General features: G+C 35.2%; 1 protein-coding gene across 1 annotated transcript in view; it reads right to left on the bottom strand.

The window, feature by feature from the left end:
- LOC121734923 (interferon regulatory factor 2-binding protein-like A) overlaps nt 1-21576 on the bottom strand; it is a 74394-nt gene that overhangs the window by 40568 nt on the left and 12250 nt on the right. The window contains exon 2 of the mRNA XM_042125564.1: nt 7214-7265. The gene's annotated coding sequence lies outside the window, so the exon portion shown is untranslated. The remainder of the gene's footprint in view (nt 1-7213; nt 7266-21576) is intronic.

The raw sequence follows: 21576 nt of genomic DNA, 5'->3' as shown, positions 1-21576 counted from the left end.
GAGATCGCCCAATGGTCGAAATTCGACCTTAGTTTCAACGACATTACAACCTATATTTTGTAAAAAAAATATTGACTTTATCATATTTTTTTCAACCCTTGTCTCTGGGACTCAGCTGATCTCAGACTGGCCGTGTAAGCATTGTCTTTTAGTATCTTAGATTCAATAAAAAAAACTATAATCCATTTTCAATTTGTCAACTTGTTGTCAACAGACTTAACCATAAATAAAAGAGTATATAAAAGAGTTCGTATAGGCTTGTCACTCAAAAATCTGTCATTTCTCATGTGTGTGTGTTGTAGTGTGTGAATGTTTTATTTGTGAAATATATGTATGATAAAAGCATAATTTCAAAATAATATTAGCTCGATGCACTCCTTCACCATATAAACTAAAACTGTGTAAAATTTCATGCACCTACGTTTCCCCATTTTTCGTAAAAAGGGTTACAAATTTTTTCGCTTGCGTATTAATATATAGATATTGCGTGTAATTTGTTTTAAACAAGGTCACAATCTTCTAATTTTGGAACAACGGAAACATTTTCCTTCCTTCCGAAGTCATTAAAGACAATTAGCAATAATTTAAAGTAAAATCGTGCAAAATACGTTTTTTGTTTCTCATTTTGACAACTCTATAACGGTACTCTGAAAACGTCACAACAAGGTAAAACAGCAGCGGAATTACAGTATTGATTGTGTCTGTTCCAATTTCTATTCATATCTTTCACAACAAAACGATATGGCTTATGCTGTCACTAGTTATCTACATATTTTTTGAATATCAGTCGTCCTATTTGAATACAATGCAACAAAGAATACATTGATTCAAAGCAACATTGCGAAAATATTGCAGCCGGTCTCAAAACTACCACCGAAGCTGAAAATAACGTTTTAGGGTAACTAAAATTTTTCAGCGCTCAGTTTGCATCAGCCGCCAACCCTAGAAGCCCTAAAAAGAACCAACCACGTAGAAAAAGTATTAGCCAACCCCGACGAGTTTAGAGTGAAACGTGACCTCCGAAACGTGACAGCCACAAGACCAGCTTGCTCAGTCGCCACGTGCGTCAGGTTCACGTTTGTCAGCGAACGTGCCCACGGCTACACGACTCCATAAAACATGTACTATTGCCCAACAATTGTGGCGTACAGCCATCGCTGAACGCGTATGACCGATACATGAAAGCTTCCAGAATCTGTATATTCTAATCTGAGAGTGCCAGCGACGTAGCTATGATTCTTGTTTGATTCGGTTCACGTCCAATAAAACTACAAAATTGTGTTTTAAAAAAAATTCAAACCCAACATTGATATAACTGCCTATATTAGTGATCGAAGGCAAGTTAGGAAGTTAGGAATAAATGGTGGCATACACTATGCCAATATTCAGACAAAAATTCTAGATGACAGCAAACCGCCACATAATACTATGCGATTTAATAAAAAACTAAATTATAGTATCTTTCGCTTTATCACAATTTACATCCTTATGTAACGATTAGTTAAGGAATCTAAATCCATACCAGATCAAAAATGTTACTAAAAGCACGCATTTGTTCGCGAAGGATGAGCCTCTGTAAATCACCCATCGGAATGCAGAACACAGAACTTCGCAATTCGCATTGCATTTTGGCTGAAAATCCAACAATAATGGGTACAGGAGGCCGTCCGTCAGGCGCGGGCGTAATAACTGTCTCGTGCAATGGCGCTACGTGCCCGGTGCCCGGCGTGATGGACGTGAGGTTCCGTTTAATCGCTGATGATAATTAATTGTAAATTGTGGCAATCGTTGGGAAATAGTTCGTTCCGGCATTACACCTGTCAACCGACACGTTCCGCCCCAAGCTCGGAGAATACAGTTAAATTGGATTCATTTCATTACAGAAGTGACTCACTTCCGTCTATTTCTAGCTCTCTATTGCATATTATGTCATAACGTGTATTTGTGCTCTATAAACAGATTTTAAACTCAAATCTATTTCAAATATCAAAGTTTTAAAATCTTATTCGTGTTTGATACAAAGTAATTGTGTTAAAATCGTTTGGGGCATTACAGAATCATAAAACTTTGCTCCAATATGGTAAGATTTGAGTAATTCAGATTTATCTCATTCTAAAAATATTGCTTTTTACATCGACTGAATACATTTTAAGGTGCGGTTTTGCGAAAAAACAAAACTACAAACAATATTTTCGAATTTAGCGAAGTGTGATCAAAATTAGCATGCTACTTTTCTTTAAACAATGACTCTGTTGAAGACTACGTACGGTCTGCGGACTTTTGAAGCGGCAAGGGCAGTGACTCCACAATTACTGCTGTAAAATTGACCACAGCACCGTCCATATATTTTTTATCATTACCGTTTTTAAAAAAGTTTCTCGGTAAAAGTGGAATACGTTACAAAGAACGGGTTCCGAAAATGAATTACAAAATTTGTATCGTATACTCCGAGTTCCGGTAAACTTGTTTTAGTGGCTCTGCAAGACAGAGCCACTAAAACAAGATTGTTTTAGTGGCTCTGTCTTGCATTTTGTTTTGTTTCAGGAAAACAAAATACAATATTATATTATGTTACATGTACCATGTAGGTTTCATTTAAGGGATGACTGCATGGTGCTTGGCACGTAGTCCGACGAATTGCAGTTTCTGACTGGAGACAAAGGAACTACATACATATTTGTGCTTAGTAAATATATTATATTTACAAACTTTTATTATAATCAAAAAACTTACGGTTCTAGAAAAAAATTAGATCAAGATAAAGTAGATGGAACATACTCGATTCGGGAGCAATGAATGAAAATTCGCGTTGATAGTCTTGTGTCCTAAATAAAATAGTGATCGGCACACACGGCTGCATATGTACAGTTGTCTGTTGTCGTCCAAGATGGCGGCTGTGACGTCATCGGGCGTTTCCTTTCGCGCTGCCTTCACCTTGACATTTGAATTTGATTCTCGAACGTGTCGACGCGTCGCCAGCGCTACGTGTATTGCATAATTACATACACATAATATTACTAAAATATTATTATTTCTCGTGTATTTGCCTCGTTTGTCAACATCTACACCTGTATGCCATTGATGTCTCCTGTCTGCACTTGTTGCACGTTTAAATCACTACCATTTTCGTTATCATCAGTTTGCTTTTAAAACTTGTATATTGTTATACATAATATGCATATACTGTATAATGTATAACAATTCACACCGCTCCGGTAGTTTAATATCTTTGACTATTACATATATTTTATTATACAGTATCAGAGTTGACTCAGCTGTAAAACGTTTCGTTACGGTTTTGGTATATCGCTGTATCGAGTCGCCGTACTAAGGTATTTCAAGGCAGCTTCTGTAGCCGTGTAGTCAAACACGTTTAGCAGGTAACCCAGACGTCGCGCGTCGTCTCATTCTAAAATTTTCCTCTCAGGATTAAAAATTCACAACCGACGAGTCTGATAATATTTTATCCTCGTGTATGATAGTAAAGTGCATCAATTAGAGGAGCGATGGACCTTGAATCTGCGACGAAACACAGCAGTCATTCACCTAGATATCCGCAATTATAAAGACTCCATCGTTAGCGAATTAATGTAACCGATTTCACCACCGGCGCCGGAGTTCCCACGTTCGGTTCCAGACAATGGCGAAGCGTTCCCGCCACGCATTGTGTAAAACAAAAACTTACTCTAATTACTAAAGTAAACATTATTTCAGATCTATTGTTGCACAATTCTCATGGAATGCCCAATAAAAACCAACCACGTCACGCAAGCAAATGCTCATGTTCGTCGTTCGTGAACCTCCTAGAGCTGCAGAAATCTCGTACCATCGAGGAAATTGATTCCTACGCGGTTGACGGACCTACGTCATGTGGTCGGGTTATGTCAATTCAATGTAAGCACTTAGCTGTGACCGGTGATGCAACACCACCAAATTACTTAGGTCCGCCATCTGCCTAGGAATCAACTTCTCTGACAAGTAGTACATTATATTTTATGCAATTCTTATGCATCCTCGAAACTTTTGATTTCGCTGATTTTTTTAGTATCATTTCATTTTTAATCAGTCAATTCAATAATCAGTGTTACTTCCATTTTTGCTATCGCGAGTGATTCGCTCGATTTTTTAATCTTCGTTATTTCTTAACTGTACATTTCTCGTTGCTCAGTCTCACCCGGGTGTCCATCGCGTGAGACATTGCACCACATGGTCTGTGGGAACGTTCTCACCCACTAACCCATCGCTGATTCACAACTTTTTTCGGCCTGACCGCGCTCTGGAACGGTCGTGAATTAATTATCCACTCTCCGATGGTTCAGTAAATCTTCTGGGAAAATATTTCAGGCTGTTATAAGAATTGGTAGTTTTGAACCGCCCTGTGATATCTAAGGACTCTTTTGATCAAAGCTCGACTAATCTCCCTTCGGATGCAGTTATTGGAAATATGTATTCGCTGAGGATAATTATTGTTGTGCAGTGTGCTTATCCCAAGTTTACCAATATATGTATATAGAATAGTGTCGCTGCCATTATCTTTATTTCTTGATTGATTTCTACCAACCCATAAAACATTTCAGATGAGCGCATTGGAACTAGTATTATACCTTGACTCCAATGGAAAGTTGGAATAAAACTTGTTGAACTAAATGGAATTTTATTAATAAATTATTATTGAAACATAATAAAAACCGGCCGTTTTCCACCGTAAAGGGTTCCGCAGCAGCAATAATGTTTATTTTTATGAAATTAAAAGGTTTTTGATTTTTTTTATATCTCAGTTGATTTAATGAAAGTTAATTGAAGGTATTAAAAAAAACTACTTGTTAGATCTCGTTCAAACCAATTTTCGTTGGTAGTTTTTATAGTAATGTACATCATATATGCCCCTACTTTGGAAGTTAGAGGTTACACACATTTTACTACTTTGGAAGAGTCTTTCTCGTAAACTATTCAGGTTAAAAAAAATGATATAAAAAACCTCAATATGATTTTTGAAGACCTACCCATAGATACCCTACACGCATAGGTCAGATAAAAAAAAATGTTTCAGTTGTACAGGTAATAAAAAAATATATGTTTTTTTTTCCATTTTTGTATCAAAATCTTAATGCGGTTCACAGATTACATCTACTTACCAAGTTTCAATAGTACAGCTCTTATAGTTTCGGAGACACTGAAGTGGCTGTGACATACGGACGGACAGACAGACAGACAGACAGCTGACAGACAGACATGACGAATCTATAAGGGTTCCGTTTTTACCATTTGACTACGGAACCCTAAAAAGCACGAAACAAGTATTATACGACTGTAGTATGTTGTTATATCCACCGTTTAACAACCGGTCGGTAACTAAAGAATTGACGTGTGTGAACAGTATATTTATTTTGGGGTTCTGCACTCAAACCTTGAAAGTTATACTTATTTAGACACAGGGATAACTATTTGTGATAAATGCTTAATCAGTACCGAGTATTGGATTACCAAAGCCCCAGTTTTAATCGCTCTTTATGAACCTGCTACCATAACATGTGACATGCCCATTGTCCATATCCATATTTATAATGTAGTTCTACGAAATGGGTCTTTTTTTTGTTACCACCTAATTTTTGTAATCTTTATAAAATTTAGAATTGAGATACTTTACATATTTTGACATTTGAGTCCCGGGACATAGGGCAGTTTTTTATTTTTATCGCGATTATATACCTACGCCGTAAACGAATCGCTGGCAATATCCACTCACTTCTTTGGATAATTCATTCCCTCGCCAAATCCCGCCAAATATTTACCAACGCAACGGTACCCCATCAAACATGACGTTTTACCACAAGTCGGACAGGTACGTCGAGTGGAATGATTTAAAACTTTGCGGCCTTGATACCTTACACAATAACATAAAAACATGTCCAACGTGCAACTCACTCTGTCGCTATGGGTTTAAGAAAACCAGATGTAGACCTGTGCTCGACAGACTCGATCAGGTCGAAAGGATTGCAAAATCATTCGCCTCTTTCAAGCTCCAAATGCGTTAGAATGAACGAAGGTGGTTATTCATTAGTACCGTACTAATAAGCGGTAGGTAATAAGTAAACAGTATTGTTTGCTGACAAAACAGATGTCGCTCGAACTGATATGTCGAAGGTTATCCGAAAAGAGCAATGCATAATATTAAATTGCCTACGCAACACTCATTCAGTAGATATACTAGTCTAGGTAAGAAAAATTTTACGTATGCTTCCCTTTGACAGTTTTATTTTAAAACTAAATTCAGTGAAACATTTAATTTTAAACAGAGTTAGAAGACATGAGTTAGGTGGCAAGTGGAAACTTTACTATGCCACTTTAGCTTGACCACTATCTCTTGTCAAAGAACTGATCATTCACATGAAAAATGGTTATATATAATATCATGTTGTTTAAAGAAAATAAGAACTCTATAATTATATCGTACACGCAAAGATACTTAAAGAGACCTAAAATAACTATATTGTGCTTTTAAAATTTCAAACTACAAGACTTAAAACAACGGATTTAGTATTTCAAAACAAAATCCTACACATAAAATATACATGAAACATACCGAATATAGGTATAACAGAAACGCAAAAGTAGAATGAGAGCTTTGAAAATAAAAGAAAAATCTGAAGGGTGATTTATGACAAAGCACAGAGCTATTAAAGGGGGACGTACAATGTAAAGTTATTAAAAACATGTTTAATACAAGCAAATCTAAAAAAATGTCATAATAAAAATAACACTAACCCCCTTATTAATAAACATTGTATAAGCTTAGAATAGTTATGCAGTGTTTTGTTCCTGTCACACAAGTGACATTTTTAATTGGATTGTAGAAGACAAAACATTGTATAACTATTCAAAGCTTATACAACGTTTATTAATAAGGGGGAATAAGTTTTATGTATATAGATTTGATAGATCTTTTAACCGTTAGTTAAATTGAAAATAAACACAAAGCTTGATACATACACGGATAATAAATGGAAAATCACGTCCAATAAGTCACGCGTTTGTATTCTCCAACTCCATGTCTATTGGCCAGTATTGATCAATAAAACTAAGAAATCAATGCACTTCTTACTTCTATTCCAAAGAAAAATGTAGCAAATTTTTAAAAGAAATAAAACTTTAACAAGTATTTGCAAAAACATGTTTGTTAGGAACTTAGGACTGGTGTACAAAATTCACTTACCGTGGCTTTGCGGCAAGCCCTAACAGAATCTCAAACAAAGAACTTCCTTTACCTGAAACAAAGAGGGGCGTGTTTATTACGAGCATTGTGAGCAGCCGCACTCCACACTAATTAGACTTTTAGCTTTCTTATTTTACTGGGAGATTCGTCAGACTCCGTTAATGAGACCCTATTCTTGTATGAAGGGGTAATGGCGGTATTTTTATAAAAAATACCATGCATATAAATTTTAGCGCCAATGTTTTTCCTGGATATTTTACTTTGTCAGGAAACTTTTCATGAGTTATTTTAAAGAAAAAGCTATGGTGAAAGCTATTAATTTCCAAAGAAGAAATAAGCAACGATCAGTTTTAACAATTTTCCTCAGCCACAAATCACACTTTTATCTCTCCAGCGATGTCCGTCACGGTTTTTTATCTAAACCGCGTCATAACTCTACCATGGAGACAGGGAATGATGAACCGATATATCATGCGAAGAAATCATTTGCCTCAATCCCTCTCCATATTAAACGAATTACACACGCACACGGGGAAGTCTGGATACGATCTTACATGCAGCGGCGTTCGCGTGAGACACGTTAGCCGCTACACGTTACATTACCATCTTTCGAGAGCTACCGTAAATAATGCACCCACGCCATCGCGGTATTTTATATTTGGCTTTATTTTACTATGTACCATCGAGGAAGTTGATTCCTATGCAATTGACAGACCAACGTTATTTGGTCGAATATGTAAATTCAATGTTAATTGTGATCTGTCAGCTGGGTTTGACGTAACGCGACCAAACTACTTAGGTCCCCGATTTGCATAGGAATCAACTTCTCTGATAGTACCTAAATAACAATTAATAAGTTTATATGTAAAACCGCAAGGTCTGACCCTCATTTACTCATTGCTTATGTTGTAGCTCCTTCCGTTAATCCTTCTGTTGTTTCTGATTTCTCTTTCTTTGTGACTTTCAACTCTAACTTAGAGCTCTCGGCTTGCACTACAAGCTTTTAAGTTATAAATCCAATGTCAACGTGAAGTTATAGTTTCCTAAAAAATTTACTTCGCCTAAGTGCATTCAATTCCATATGTAGCCTATCCCCGTGGGACGGTTCTCGGTAGCTATTAGGGGCGACGGTCGCGCACGCGAGTCGGCGTATTAGCACAAATCAGGCGATCCGCGACCGACGTCACGCGACCGCGACACGCGCGTCCCGGCGGGTAGCGGTGGCCAAGTATACCGCACATGATGGACAAGTCTTTTATGAAATCTCCGATCACATTAGGGAACTAGTAAATGGGCCTCTGATAGTCCTGGTTGTAAGTAATTTCTACTAAGTGCTTCTGCAACTATTTCATAAACTATTTCCTACTCTTGTATGATTGACATAAAATATTGAGTCATAACTCATAAAGTTAATATTTAATTAAGATAGCCCAAAAAAACTTGATATTATCCTTAGGGATTTTCCATGATCATAAAATAAATTGAATTGTGTTTGTTGTTGTTCACTTGCAACATCTTAAAATGTAAGTTTTTTACCCATCTCAATCAGATCTTAACTCTTAAAATATTTTGATTTAGTCCTTTTTAAGCCCAAGCGATATGTTTAATGACTTCTGTTTTTTTTCTCTAACCAGAGTTCTTGTTCTTTTTATGTGTACTACGTGTACGGTTTCCCCCAAGATCATTATATCGGGTAATCACTCAGTAATATTGTGCTATAATGTCGATCCTGGCTTTACAAAAATTAAGTAACTACGGTACGTTAAGTTTTGGTATTTATTCATTGATTGCAAGTTTTAAGCTAGGTTAGTTACAACTTACAGGTTTCTTGATATCCTACTCATGGACTACAAATATTATAAAGGCTAAAGTTAGTGAGTATGGATGTATGTACCTAGGTAATAAGTATGGATGTTTCTTACTCTTTCACGCAAAAACTACTGAATAATATAGTATAGCCTATACATCAGAATAACACATAGGCTACAATTTTAACCGACTTTCAAAAAAGGGGGTGTTGTTAATTTTTTTATATTCAACGATTACTCCGCCATTTGGGAACCGATTTTCAAAATTTTTCTTTTGGGTTTATAGGGTATCATCCCAATTTGGTACTACATTTACAAAAGTGGTGAGTGGTGACCTGATGAAGGGATTCATAAGTAATCGAGGGAACTCCTCAAAATTTATATGGAAACATTTGGTGACTTTAGTTTCGTGAGAAGTATTCTAAGCATATGCTACCAGCAAGTAAGATTTTGCACGAGGTATGCCATGGTTCGGAAGGTGCTGAGAGAACTCCTGATTCTTTATAATATAATATATAAGTTTGGGAGTTTCGGCGTTGTTTTAAGAACGGAAAGCATATACTTCTATGCAAATTACATTTATCATCATCATCATCACTACCATAATATTATACCATGCATCGTCCCATGATTATGAGCCTATTATGACCCTATTATTGGTACTTTTCATAGTAAATAAATAAATAAATTCTTTCTTGCATTAAATATTACAAACAATAACTTATTACTAGAGGACTCCACACTAGGTCAGACCTGTCTCGTGGAGTCCAGGAGTGATCTTACAATAATAATAATTTATTTGATTACATACAATATTTTTAGTAGTTACCATTAAAATTAATAATATAATTACAGAAAATCAATAAGTATAAGATTTAATTATATTTTAGTTATTTTAACAGTATGTATTATTAACAGTATCAAACCTATGTGCGTGCCCCGTGTGTGTGTGTGTGTGTGTGTGTGTGTGTGTGTGTGTGTGTGTGTGTGTGTGTGTGTGTGTGTGTGTGTGTGTGTGTGTGTGAATGTCATTTTGTGTGTGCGTTATATTATGATACTACTTTTATGAAAGACTCGGTTTCGTCATAGGATTTACTCTGTAACCATAGGATATACTTCTTTTTTAGATGTTTTTAGTGTGCACTGCTTTAAGATTTTATTGTAAATAAAAGTAAGCATGAATTCCTGCATGTGTTGGGCAAAAGTAGTTTTAACTCTAATACTCTGACACCTAAAAACTCGACGACTTGATGTATTATTACGAAAGTCACCACGTTGAATACATATACGGTGTTGTTTTAGAACCAGCTTTAGGATATATAGTTGCCTTACATTTAGTAGTGACAGTTCATTATATAGTAAATCTGTGGGATACATAAGTGGTCTCCTCAAGATTACCTTCAAAACAGATCTTTGGGCTCGTTCCAGGTGTATCATAGTGGACTTTCCAGCACCACCCCATACAGTAAGACAGTAGCAAATTATAGATTCACACAGGGACATATAAACAAGGTGTAGAACTTTTCTGCTAGCTGAATTTCGCAAAAGCTTCATTAAAAAGATGATTTTTCTTGTTCGTTTAGCAACAAGCTCAATGTGGGGTTTAAAAGTGAGTCGTTCGTCTATTAAGACTCCGAGATACCTAATGTGATCTACTTTTTCAATCACCTCACAAGAGCATGCTAATGAACTACATGTGGCTAGATGGATTTTGAGCTGTAATGATTGTTTTGGGGCTGTTGCCTGAGTCTTATAGAAGCAGACGTATTTAGTTTTCTTTGTATTTAGAGATAGCAGATTTAGATCTAGCCACTTTTTCATGCCAGCTATGCCAATTTGGGTCTCCTTAATGACTTTATCCCAGGTAGTATTATGGAATATAAGAACTGTGTCGTCCGCGTAGGAGATTACTTCAGCCTTTCCTTTGAGGACACTTTGTATGTCATTTATATAAATAGTGAAAAGTGTCGGGCCTAGTACGCTTCCCTGTGGGACCCCAAATTCTATATTTTCGCAGTCACTAAGGTAATCGCCCACTTTAACACATTAACTTCTTTCGTAAAGATATGTCCTAAACCACTGAAGTGGGAGGCCTCTGATACCGATATTCTTCAACTTTTTTAATAATATTGGCTTCGCAACCGTATCAAATGCTTTGGCCAAGTCCAAAAAAACACCAATACATTTTTTGTTGCCATCTAGATAAGACGTCACTAATTTAGTCAACAGAGATACAGCATCTTCTGTGGATTTACCTTGCCTAAAATGAAATTGTTGATGGGAAATTATATTGTTGGACTCAAGATGTGATATAATGCGCTTATTAACAACTTTTTCTAGAATTTTCGAAAATGTTCCCAGAATAGAAATCGGTCTATAGTTGGCAGGGTTATCTTTGGGTCCGCTTTTATGTATCGGGATGACTTTAGCGATTTTCCATTTAGTAGGAAAGGTTCCAGTACTTAGATTGAGGTTAATTATATGTGTGAGAGGAAGTAAAATTTCTGATTTTATAAGTTTTATTGTTTTTGAGGCAATCAATTCCAGGGGAACTGTCATTTTTTAAAGTAGCTAATATTCTGTCAACCTCAAAAGGATCAGTTGGCTATAAAAAGAAATTGCTACACGAGGAATCCTTCAGCTGTTGCATGGTAAGTATATTTTCTAAGGTTTCATTAGTTTCAGATAGAATTTTACTAGCTAAATCTATACCGACCGAGGTAAAGTATTTATTACATTTATTTACATATTCTATTTCAGTGTTTTTAAATTTAAGCAAGTCTTCTTTTTTTTATTTGTGTGTTCTGTAATGTCCCGGATAGTTGTCCACAATTTTTTTATATTATGTTTGTTTTCTTCCAGTCTTTTATTTTGATAATCATGTTTAAGCTTATGTACAATGTTGGTAAAAAAAGTTCTGTATCTCGTGTAGATTAACTTTTTTGTATGGTCACCAGGATGTTTCTTTAAATGTAGTTTGTCTCTGTGATTCATACATTTGATTAGTCCGGGCGTGATCCAGGGTTTGCATATATATTTTGAGCAGCTATTTTTTTTCTCAGTGGTATGTTTATTAATAAGGCTTGATAAGATGTCCTGAAATTTTTCAACAGCATTATTAACATTTTGTTCGCTCAGTACTTCTGACCATTCCATCTTTTTAAGTTCCTTTTGTAGTGCTGTAAAATCTGTTTTAAGCAAAGTGCGTTGTTTTGGATGTTTATTATTTGGTGGTTTTAGATTGTGACCCAGCATAATCATTCGGTGGTCAGTGATGTCAATATCACATACCACACCTGTAGCAGTAGGGTATTTCGATTTTAGAAATATATGATCTAAACATGAGTCTGCAGGAGTTGGTTTAGAGATAATTTGTTTCAGTCCATGTTCAGACATTAGGCAAAGATATTCAGAACTGTGCTGATTAGAGGGGGATAGTATATTTATGTTTATATCACCAGTTACTACTATTGTTGAGTATTTTTTTAATGAATTGAGGATTTCATCTAGCGATATTATAAAATTTTCCAGGTTCCTGTGTGATGGTGAGCGATATATAGCAACCAGGACTATATCATTGGAGAGTTCTACAAGAAGAGATTCAGCATCTCGAAAAGGGGGTTCGTAAACGGTAGGGTTCCAAGTATCTCTAACATACGCTACCACACCTCCACAGTGATTAAGGTTGTTTATCGTATGATAAGAAGTATATCCCTGGATTTGACCAATTATCGAGTCGGCAGATATCCAACACTCTGTAAGGATGATGACGTCGAATTCAACGTTGAGTCGCATTAGTGCAATACAAAAGGAATTAAAATTGCGCTGTATACTGCGAATATTATAGGTTAGGATCTTAAGATTGTGAAATGCAGACAGAAAGTTAGAACAGTTTTCAGCTTTTGCAATCTCATGACACTCTACACTATTATTCGTATCAAATTCATCATTCATCAAATTAGCCATCAGGTAACGTGTAATTATTCAATATAAAATAAAAATCTACGCAAGATTGAAAGCGAGTGTCACAGCGTTTTATAACATAAAGTAACAAAATGTAGATATAGAGTATTATACTTTGACCAGTAAGACCCAAAGTAGTATTTTTCTAAGAATGTAAGGTGAGGTTATGCTAGGTAAAATATTATGCGGAACCGAAATAAATGTAAGTATTATCATAATATATAATATTATATCTATGAGATTGTGGAGTGTAATGGTAATAATTAGTTGGATAGAGTTTTGCATGAATTACAAATTTAGAAAAATGTTACATAAATTATAGTATCTGGAAGTACATAATATTAACATGGATATTGACTTAAATAATTTTAAAATAATGATTTGTGGCAACATTAGTATTACAATAATCTGATTATTATTATTATGAGCTAAGTGACGGATTAATTTGTAAGTCCGAAGCAGTAAATCCATCACACAGTTGCTGACCTCCAATCTTCTCATCCAAGTCAGTTTGTGTACGAATAGGGATGGCAGGATAATTCTCAGCTTTTCGTATCTGGATTGTGCCGTTCCGTACCCAGCAAAAACGAAATCCATTGGATCGTGCCCTAGTGCGTGCTTCACGAAATAATAGTCTATTTGTAACAGTCAGCCGTTCATTAATGTAATATTTTAGATCTAGATTCGAGTTTGTCAAGCAATTAAAAAATCTTTACTAATATTATAAACCTGAAGAGTTTGTCTGTTTGTTTTTTGAACGCGCTAATGTCAGGAACCGGGTCTGATTAAAAAAAACTTTCAGTGTTAGATAGCTATTTATCGAGGAAGGCTATAGATCTGGCACAAATATAGCGTAGACAAAAGCAATTTTTTGCGGGGAAATAAATTCCGTTAAATTCCTAATTTACGCGGGCGAAGCCGCGCGGGACATCTAGTAGTTATTCTAAACCTACTTCATATGATCCTATCTCGCGATCCGTGATACTCTTCAAATTATTGCCGGTATCAGCAATCTGAGACCGACCGTTTATGACAACGAGCAAAAAATTTCTGAAAAAGTAAAGGTCCATTTAAAAAAGGTTGTAATCTTTTATCGCGACATTAAACTGTATCTTCATCACTATAAAATTTTTATATCTCGGATTATATTCTGTCCAATAATTATTTTTAGGATGGAAACCTACGAGTAGAGTTCCTTTATTACGGCAGCACACGCTACTTCAGTACACGTTATCTAAGCTTATTCTGAGCGTGTCTAAAATATATTATCTACTTTTCTAACGTTCTTAAAAACTAGTTTTTTGTGCGTTACTAGTGGGACAAAATTGTACATGGTAAAAATTATTAAAGCCTTTATTAAAAGTTTTTTGATATTATAATATTATGTATCAGAATAGCATGAGCAAGAAACCAAAACCCCTTCTTCTGAGTTCTGAACTCCATGTAACTCAAGCCCATCATCTTAGTTTATACCGAAAAAGTTTTTGTTTGTCATGAAATTCTTTTAATCACGAGATATGGTTTAAGATACACATACTTATCAATAGGTTCTATACAGTACCATGGCTCAATAATGTATCACTAGCACTTTATCCGTGACATTTGGCGTTCGTGACTGGAGAGTGGAGCCGTAAGTCCGTAGCCCGACCGTGTAATAGCTTCGATGAACTTAGACCTCGAACAAATTGACAGACCAGCTAACTCCAGTTTATATTGTTAGCATGTGTTGGTCAATAACTTTATGTTTTCAGAACTCAGCGCTGAAGCCTGATTTAATAACATCATAATCAGTCTCGATGTCTAATGACGCTACACTTTCTAGCCTAGAAGTAAGACTCTCCAGGTTCAGCATTCACACCAACTTTATAAGTTAAGTAAGTTCAGTGGCTCAATTTGCAATAGCAGGTAAGTATATAAAACTAAACATAATATATTTGACCCTTCCCTTGAGCTGAAGTTTTGACATTTGAAAATTGTATTTTCCTATTCCACGACCTCAAAAACTTTGACATTTCGTGCTTGGAAGTCGATTCAGAAGCCATTTAATGAATTTTGTATTTTCAACCTTCGTGGAAAACGTGCACTTGATTACAACAATTTCAACACCAGAAAGACAGAGTCTGAAGCTTATGAACTAGTTAGACCGGTGTGCGGTGACCCACACAGGATTGCCAACGAAAAGTAAATCACCATAATGACTCAAATACAGTTATCAGCAAAGTTGTAATGAAGCTCAACCGGGAGCAAGGCCAGCATGATTCAGAACTCAGAAGTAATAAACATTTAGTTGCAGAGCGGATTAGCGAAGGCGACGATCAAATTAAAGTACTAATTGAAGTTACAATTGAGGAAACGAGAGCTAAAAATAGCACATACATGGTACAATTGTAGTCATCTAAATGTAAGGACAATCATGGTCAATTTCATTCTCTTTCTTCGCAAAATGTGTGTATAAAGATTCATGCAGATAGTAAACAAAACATAAGATAGTGAATTCTATTTCGAAGTTTTTTTTTTAACATATTTCATACTAGCTGTTGCCCGCGACTTCGTCCGCGTGGACTTTAGTTTATAGCGCGCGGACAAAATTTGTGTCAAATTTAAAAACTTTTTAAAACCCTGGTAAGTGCTTCCGGTGTAGCGCGGCCCTTAATTAATCAAAATACCCAAAAACAGCTATGCAGTGTGCACATAATCTATACTAATATTATAAATGCGAAAGTATCTCTGTCTGTCTGTCTGTCTGATAGTCTCGCTTTCACGCCAAACGCCAAAAGTATCTCTGTCTGTCTGTCTGTCTGTCAGTCTCGCTTTCACGCCAAACGCTAAAACTTTCGAACCGATTGTAATGAAATTTTGTATATAGATAGTCTAAAGCCTGAGAAAGGACATAGGCTACTTTTTTACTGGAAAAAAGGGTTGTAAGGGGGTGAAAATGCGTAAATTTGTTCAAATTAAGTTAGTTCCAACAATTCATAATAGATGGCGCCGTGCGTCTTCTACATCGCGCTGACGCTTGCTCAAAAGTCTTTCTATAAGACGTGGTATCATCTTTTTAAGTTTCGATTTTTTTCGATTGTTATATCTATTCTACGGTATTAAATAACTCAGTACTTTATCTGTGCAGTGACGTAACCTTAAATCTATCAATGATAAATAGTTTATGGGTAAAGTTGTGTAATTGAAGGGCTAAATAAGCTTTAAAATTTGGCATAAAATATAAAGTTTAATATAAAAAAAATGAAATACTTATTGTGTGCACACTGCACAGCTGTATTGATTTAAGGGGTACCAGGGTTTTTTTATAAAAGCTTTTGACACCAATTTTGTTGACATCGCGCGCTATAAACTGAAGTCCACGCGGACGAAGTCGCGGGCAACAGCTAGTATTATACATAAAATATGTTTAAGATTTTTGAAATTTTATTTTAATACACATCCAAGACCCAGGAACATTGAAAACTTTTTGTTCCGCCTGCGGGACTCGAACACAGGACCCCCGGGATGATCGCTGGCCACGCGCAATGCGAATTCATTTTCATCGAAATTTTCATGGAAATAAGATATTTTCCCACATCAAAATGTAGCCTAAGTCCTTTCTCAGACTCTAGAATAACTGTATACAAAATTTCATTGCAATCGGTTCAGTAGTTTTGGCGTGAAAGCAAGACAGACAGAGATACTTTCGCATTTATAATATTAGTATGGATAGTATGGATTAGAAATGCAGTAGGAGTTCTACATAAGATAAGATAGATTGATTATTATTATACCAAGTGATAATATTATTAAACATAATATTCTAACGTATTAAAAACTATAAACAAAAACATACTAACTAATAAGTATGATTAGTTCTATGTTACAATAAAGTAAAAAATAAAACGCCATCTGTTGAATCGTATTAGAACTAAAATGTTCATTCCATCGATATATTTCTGGATTTTTTATAATATTATACATAAAATATGTTTAAGATTTTTGAAATTTTATTTTAATACACATCCAAGACCCAGAAACATTGAAAACTTTTTGTTCCGCCTGCGGGACTCGAACCCAGGACCCCCGGGATGAGCGCTGGCCACGCGCAATGCGAATTCATTTTCATCGAAATTTTCATGGAAATAAGATATTTTCCCACATCAAAATGTAGCCTATGTCCTTTCTCAGACTCTAGAATAACTGTATACAAAATTTCATTGCAATCGGTTCAGTAGTTTTGGCGTGAAAGCAAGACAGACAGACAGACAGACAGACAGACAGACAGACAGAGATACTTTCGCATTTATAATATTAGTATGGATTTTTGCTCTTCGAATTTAAAGCGTTTTGAACATGACTATTGACTATCTAATCATTTTCGAATCCATGTCACAAGTCAATAGTCATCGACATAAATATATCCGCTAGTCTATGACCGTCGCTGATTACATCACAAACCACAATTCATAGTTACGTGTAAAGGTTGACTCAGAACTGAAAGGGCGCAGTAATCAAATTTTATAGAATTTTCGTGTCCGTGACACGTTTGATGTTGAACTCCTCCGAAAGACGAAATGGCTGGACTGATTTTGTTGAAATTTTGTGTGCTTATCGGGTATGTCTGAGAATCGGCATTTTTTTTAGATCCGCGTGACGGCAACAACGTCTGTAATGACCAGTAACAACTCCTTGCTCGGTAGTCGGTACAAGATCTTCCTTTGACGCTCCTAAGCATATTCCTACAACGTATAACATGCCAGCTAGTCCTAATATGAAACTGTTTACTGACCTATTAGTACTAGCTGACATGTTGTATTATGTTGTAGGAATATGCTCGAGAGCATTTCATCTGATAACACAAGCTCGTTAGATCTACAATAAAATGATCAAATCTAATCAGTAGTCGATCAGAAGGCTGCCTCAAGCTGTAGCACAAATAGACGGGTCGAGTGTCAAGACTTGACACCGTGACCTCACTTATAAATCTAAGCTTAGAATTGTTTGGATAATATTAAACAAATAGGCTTTTTCAAATCGGGGATTGACCCAGAACACATTCCCAACACTACAATTCCTGTAAGCACCAAAATCCTTTAATTTGAGGAAGAACTTAGGAAATGCTAAACGCGGTCTGAGGGTCTCAAGCTATCAACAAGCAAATTAATAAGAAGAAAGGTAAGTATGTGTGTATTAAAAATCGACTCAATATGTCTTTTAAACTTAAAGGTTCAACAAGTTTGCCACGGGCTAAAGTTTAAAGATGTTTTGCCAAGCGGGTCTAACACGACGCCTACAATTCCCTGCTTCCTACAACTTACGGTGGAACCAGTTGGATGTGGTGCGATGAGCCCACAACCAGTGTTTACATCATTGTTTACACCGGCGCGGGCGCATGTCTGTGTGTATCGGTGACGTGCGTGATTAGTAACGCCTCGCTCGGCCTTGGCGCAAAAAAAATTGACGATTTGCTATACACGTGTACCAGCAGTACCATTATGTCCAATAACAATGGTTAATTATATATAAATTGTTCATAATACTATGACATGAATTCGTAAATAATGATAGTGTTGCCGAAAGTGTATCGTAGAGCCACTCAACGGTCGACTGTTTCGTTACTTACTTCAGATCAGAAACTAAATATTCGCATCACCTCCACGACGACGATAGCGAAACGGCAAAACCATACATTTACTGATAAGTATAATAATATGTATGTAGAATTTGTTAAAGTTAGAGTCGGTAGAGTTAGGCCGTGTAGATTCAGAAGCTTGGCTCTACATGAGATCTGATATCTTTTTCACAGAGCAAACCTTATGTGGTCGTCTTTGCAACATTTAATGTGAAATGTTTTTAGTGGGTTTATTTAGTCTGCGTGCTTGCTGATGCCTAAAAAATATTAGAAAAATAAACTGCGTTCGGTATTATAATAATTAAGCAATTTTTTTCTGTGAATATTATGACTCTTCAAATTTATTGGCGAATGGGAACATAAATATACAGCGCTTTCATAGTGTGCTTACATTAAAGTATTTTAGGATCGACCTACGGATCGACGAATAGATTTATAATTTTATTGTCGTCAGTCATAAGTCATAACTCATAAGTTTATATCTAGATGCAATGAGTTTCTAAAATACTAGAGTAGCAATGTCTTACAAACGATTCTCAAAAATGCGTCACCAATAAATAATAATTGATAGTTCAAACTTCAAAAGTCGTTTGACTCATTTGAGCTTTGAAACCGATACAATATGTCAAAGTAAACTATATTTGTCTCGTTCCTTCCACTCATTACTAATTACCGTTGAAGTGAGACAATACATTGCTGGCGTGAAAACGAACAGAGTTGCCAATGGCGAGAAATAATTTCCCCTAAATTAATGAATGAATAAATAATTTATTAAGTATTTAATTGCTTTGGTGTGATTAATGTTATATATTCTGAACAGAATTTCATTAAACTTTCAATCTATATTATTAGAAAACTCTTACAGAAGCATGTCTGTACATTGAAAATATTTAGAAAAAGCTAGTAACTATTACCTAGTTACTAGCTTTTTCTAAATATTTTCAATAGTAAATGGATTTGAATAAATAATAGTTTTTTTATTTAAAAAATCTATTAAATAAATAAAAAGTCTGTCAAGAAAGTCATGACAGGCGGGAAAATTTTCTAAACGTAATCACGCTTAAAACGTGTATTTTTTTCTTTGTATTTTCATAGAGAACGCTTATTACATTTTAAATATTGTCACCTTGCACATTTTTATCTCGAATTATTATAGTTCTCATATTTTTTATTTCATTTAAAAAATTTCCCGCCTGTCATGACTTTTTTGACAGACTTTAAATTCTAAGATATTTACAAGGTATGTGAATAGAAATAAAAAAATAAGTGCGTAAATATATAATTTATTATTGTTCTCGTATAATTACGATAATATTTTTTTATAAACTTTTTTAACATGACAACATATTTTTACTGTAAATTAATCAGCAGGGTGGTTTATTGATTATACACCACTGTGTAACATAAGTTTGTTGTACAATTGTCTTTTACTCTCTTTCTTATAGCATAAGGTAAACATTTTACATTCGTGGTACAATCTTATCTTAACATACTTGTGAATTATCGCGTTATTAACAAAAGAGAATGATCCATCTGTAATGATGACACGTTTTCTGCTGTATGAATAGCAAATGTTTTAATCCACGAATATGTTTGAATTTTTTCAAGTGTTTTCGTACTTAAATACATAGCACCATATTTAGGATGCAAAGACTTTCCACCGGACATAGCAATAGCAAATTTAATCATGGCTTCACATGATATACAAATGTCGAAAACCTGTTGCGCTGGATAGCATAGGCCTCCTTTGTCTTTAATAATTATGATTTTATGAAACCATAAAAGCTCCGTGGCTAACAAAGCTTTGATGCATCACTAAATTACAAATAATTTTTGACTTGGAATCAGCACTTTTTATTTTCAATACATTGAATGCATCTGCCGTAAAGCCAGGTTCCCCATTAATCTTGTTGTACCAATTCAGTAACGTTCTTGGGTGAGGCAAACAATTGTTCAAGGTTGCACGAACATATTTATATGCTGCAGGTGAGTAAAAATTAAGTGATAACGCAAATTTTCTCAGTGCAACAGAAAACTTTTTGAAAGACCTTTTCTTTTGATATGAATTCTGAAATGCTTTCATTAAGACACACATTTCTTCATTAAAATTTAATTGCATTTCTTCTTCTTCACTTCAGTAGCGCTGCTTTTTTAATTCTTTTATTATGTCCGACAATTTCTTATTTTTAATCTGAAGTCTTTTATTTTTTTGTCTTAAATTCTGTATACATTTTAATCTCTTCGATGATACAAACTTTAAGCGTTTAATAGTTTTTCTCATTTTATGTTCTCGTGGTGTTTCTAATATTTCGAGCATTTCATCATCAGTTTCCACATTTAAATCAACTTCCATTTCTAACGGTGGTGATTTGATTTCATCCTAGAAAAAATGACTTATTAAACACAGACCGACGAACAGACTACAGACCACTTTCACACATAGTTAAATAGGTACTTACAATAACCATTGGAACTGCTTTGTTTGTCAATTTAGTATGACCTTTATCATGCTTAGGTGGAATCTTATCTTGATCTCTAAAGTGTTTCGAGCATATGACGGTAGCTGTAGATGGAAACCAGTCGCTTTCTTTGCGTAATAGTCTTATACATCTTATCCACTCCTCCTTACGCTTCTGATCTTTAGGTACTCTAAAAAACAAATAAAAGATCATTCTAAGTGAACCTAATACTATTTTAAAATGATTACACATTACAATGATGAAATAAAATTAAAATCTAATTTTCGTAATGATTGTGCATATTACAGACGTTGCCGAAATTCTATTCACAGATATTACTGGCACACACTTCTGTCATTCATCCTTTCATCAAGTAAACTCCCATATAAGTGGGAAAATTAAAATCGTTTCACTGGCAACACCAGTGACAAAAAAAATTCACGATATATTTTTTTTTGTTTTCATGTAATTTTAGACAATTATGATTAAAATTATGCAAACTTACTTATGAAAAGTAAC

Source organism: Aricia agestis, chromosome 16, assembly GCF_905147365.1.
Source record: "Aricia agestis chromosome 16, ilAriAges1.1, whole genome shotgun sequence".
Lineage (NCBI taxonomy): Eukaryota > Metazoa > Arthropoda > Insecta > Lepidoptera > Lycaenidae > Aricia > Aricia agestis.
The sequence above is the reverse complement of the archived record's forward strand: the minus strand, read 5'-3'. Positions and strand labels throughout refer to the sequence as shown.